The 3,900-nt window shown below is 45.0% G+C and overlaps 1 pseudogene; it reads right to left on the bottom strand.

Moving 5' to 3' along the window:
• Positions 1–2,804: 2,804 nt before the first annotated feature.
• Positions 2,805–3,672, bottom strand: LOC119088262 (annotated as a pseudogene).
• Positions 3,673–3,900: the final 228 nt, after the last annotated feature.

The raw sequence follows: 3,900 nt of genomic DNA, 5'->3' as shown, positions 1-3,900 counted from the left end.
TAGATACAGCCTGGGCTTGCTCACTTACCTCCCTAGTCTTTGTTCTAATGTTACCTCTTCTAGGACGTGCCTCCTCTGCTATTCTAAATAAAGTTACACCCACCTCAAGTCACATTCACTCCATTCAAAGCATCACAGGAAAGGCTATGCAATTGTCCTTTATTTACCTTTTTTAAAAAATTTATTAATATTTATTATGTACACAGAAGAGGGTGCCAGATCTCATTACAGATGGTTGTGAGCCACCATGTGGGTGCTGGGAATTGAACTCAGGACCTCTGGAAGAGCAGTCAGTGCTCTTAACCTCTGAGCCATCTCTCTAGCCCCTATTTACCTTTTTTTAAAACTTAAGTCTTCTATTTTGCTCACTAGAAAAAAAGAAGAGAAATAAAATATTTTTAAAAAGGCAAGCTCTCCGAAGGTAAAGATTTTTTTTCTCACTGCTGTGTCCCCAATCAGAACAGAGTTCAACCCATAGCAGAGGCGCAATGAAAAATTAATGCACGAATGGATAAATGAACAAATGAAGTGGGAAAAAGGTTCCCAGGAGTGGAAGGGAAGAATTGTAACTGTAGGGTAGGCTTGGTGTTTTTGGGTCCACAGGATGAAGTTAGCCACACATGTTATTTTCCTCCATCATTTGCCATCAGTAGCTCATGAGTGGAGATGGGAACTGGACATTCTCATTTCCTTTAAATGCTTGTGCAGTGTGCTACAGGCTCTGATCTCATTTGGAAATCTGAGTCTGCTCAGAAGTCATGACCCAGATGAACAACATTTAATTCATCTATGAGTTAAATGGTCTGGAAGGAATTTTTGCCTTCCTGGAGACTTATGTCCCTCATCTCTCCTTTCAGCTGTCCATTGCCTTTGCTCTTGCACAGTGCCCTTCTCCACAACCATGACTCTATAAAGCCCTGAGATTCACCATGGTGTTACTCATGTCCCTACTTCACAGAGCCAGGAGCACCAAAGCCTGTAGAAAGATCCAGGTCTGTGGCTCTGTGGGACTTTGGGCAATAGGGTAGACTAAAGATTGTAGTGGGTAACCGTTCCAGCTTTGATCTGGAAATTCCAAACCCCATTGAGTTTTCGGTAACTACCACGTCTACAAGGCAGGGCCAAGAGAGGACCCTGAAGACTGGAGATCGGGATGCGTGGACTCTCTCTTGGTTCCTGGACCCTGGATGCTGGAGGTAGACCGAGCAGAGTTCTCCAGAGAACACCGCTGGACTGTTCCAGGCCTTTCCCAGACCCTGCAACCTACCTATCCCTTCATTTGTAAGTTACGCCACTAAATAAACCTCCCTTTTAACTATGTGGAATGGCCTTAATAATTTCACCAATAAAAGATCACTGCAAATTCTGGGCAGTCTCTTTTTTTGAGAGGTGTTGCCACATTTAGGCTGGTTTCATAATCAGCTGTTGTGGAATATTATTTTAAGATGTGTTACATTTGTTTTTGTTGTGGAACATTTGTTTAATGATGCAAAGATGTGTTGCATTCTTTCATATTGCATTTGTTTTTACTCTGTGAAGCTATGTTCTTTTGCTTGTCTAAAACATCTGATTGGTCTAATAAAGAGCTGAATGGCCAATAGCAAGGCAAGAGAAAAGATAGGCAGGGCTGGCAGGCAGAGAGAATAAAGAGGAGGAGAAATCTGGGAGAAAAAGATCAAGATTGAGGAGTGAGAAAAAATGGGGCCAGCTACCCAGCTATATAACCAGCCATGGTAGTAAGAAGTAAAGAAAGGTATACAGAAATAGAGAAAGATAAAATCCCAGGAGCAAAAGATAGATGGGATAATTTAAGTTAAGAAAAGATGGCTAGAAACAAGCCAAACTAATGCTGGGCATTTATAAATAATAATAAGTCTCTGTGTGATTTATTTGGGAGCTGGGTGGTGGGCCCCCAAAGAGCAAAGAATAAAACCACCACCACCACCACCACCACCACCACAACAACAACAACCACAACCACCATCCTTGGTTAATAGAACGAGCTTGTAATCCCGGTCTGAGGTCTAATCTCTCCGAGAATTGAGGTGTCTGTGCCTGCTTCTTTGAATGCTCGAGCTTCCATATGAAAAGTATGGCAGTTGTGCTAGAATGGTCCTATAAATCGAAAGGGAGAGGAAGAGGGGGAGGGAGAGGGAGAGAGACACACAGAGAGACAGACAGACACACACAGAGAAAGAGAGAGACAGAGACAGAAAGACAGACAGACAGACAGACCCAGCCTCCTAGCAGTATCTAGCCTTGCAACTATCCCCAGCAGTGAGTGGGACCATCAGAAGAACTGTGTAGCTGAGCCCTGGTCAACTCACATTATCATGAAAAACACTGGATTATTTTTCTTAGACAAAGTCTCATATAGCCCAGACTGCCCTCCAACTCCTAACTCTCAATCCTGCACCTCCTCTCCTGAGTCCTAAAAATATGGCCTGCCCCACCCCCATTGCATGTGGTTTATTTAATCCTGGGGATGGAATCCCAGGCTTCATTATACAAGGCAGATACCAACTGACCTGCATTCCAATCCTGTACTATTGTTTTAAACCGTTAAATTTGAATGGTGACTTCTTCTCCCCTTCCTTATGTAGTTTTTATTCATAGTCATAAACTTATTTCTGCAATCCATAAACTTAATTCTGCAATTGGAGGGGAATGAGGAAACTATAGGACCCAAAGAACTTCAGTTAGAGCAGACATTATAAGGTATTGTGAGCAGATGGGGTGGGGGTGCTCTCCTGAGATATACAGAAGAATGGTAAGGTGGGTAAGATGCCCACAAGTCAGAAGAATTAGAGTTGTCCACAGTTGGCAATGGTGATCTTCTTGCTGGTCTTGCTTTTCCTGGACCCAAAACACTCCATGCCTTCCTTGATGCTCATGCCTTCCTTGATGCCCATGCCTTCCACGATGCCCATGCCTTCTTTCACCTTCCCAAGACTACATGTTGGTCATATAGCCACTCACTCTTGGCAGTGCAGATGGAAAACTTGGGATCATTTGTGTTTGATCCAGGATTTGCCATGGGCAAGATGCCAGGACCTGTATGCTTCAGTATGAAGTTCTCATCCTCAACTTTTCTCCCTGTAGATGGACCTACTGCCAGTGCCATGATGGTGTGTGAAGTCACCACCCTGGTAAATGACTCCTGGAATCGTCCTGTGAAAGGAGGAACCCTTATATCTAAAACCTTTCTCTCCAGTGCTCAGAGCAGAAGATTTCCTGCTATCTTTGGAACTTTGCAAACAAATTAGCTGGAAGGAGATGCAGCCCAACGGCTCACCATCAGCCTAGGTGTTGACCTTGGCTGCAGTAAGCTGCGACAGGGGATAGCGGTGTCTTGGTGGACAACAGAAATAGGGAAGTGACAGAATCTCTTTTGGGGGGGACCAAACCTAGGACTTTGTGCACAGTAGACCAATGCTGCATCACACCCCCAGATCTATAGTACATCTTTGAGCCTCTGTTTTCTCATGTGGAAGATGGAAAGACTAACCTAAGTTTCATGCAGCTGCTCTGAAGCTGCGCAAAGTAGCAGAGACGGTGCTTGGGAGAGACATTTTCCTTCCCTTGCCTTTCCCTGGGCAGGGCTGTAAACTCCAGGCCTAACCTGCCAATCTCACCATTCATCAGAGCCTTCCTTCCCCCTGCCCAGCGCATTTCCAGGGAGGGTTTATTTGGGGAAGACAACTGGAAGAACTTGTTTCACCAGGTGTGGGCAGCAGCTTCATTCCTCAGTGCTTCAAGCCCAAATCTTTCTCCCAAGGATGGAAATTGAACTGCTGTTGCTTGTGGGCCTCAGCAACCGGGAGGCCAAGATGGTGCCAGGCTGCAGGAGGGGGCTTCCTCTGGAAGTGGGAGTGTCCCCTACCCAAGGAGAGTTTGGGG

Source organism: Peromyscus leucopus, chromosome 6 (assembly GCF_004664715.2).
Source record: "Peromyscus leucopus breed LL Stock chromosome 6, UCI_PerLeu_2.1, whole genome shotgun sequence".
Classification (NCBI taxonomy): Eukaryota; Metazoa; Chordata; class Mammalia; order Rodentia; family Cricetidae; genus Peromyscus; species Peromyscus leucopus.
The sequence above is the reverse complement of the archived record's forward strand: the minus strand, read 5'-3'. Positions and strand labels throughout refer to the sequence as shown.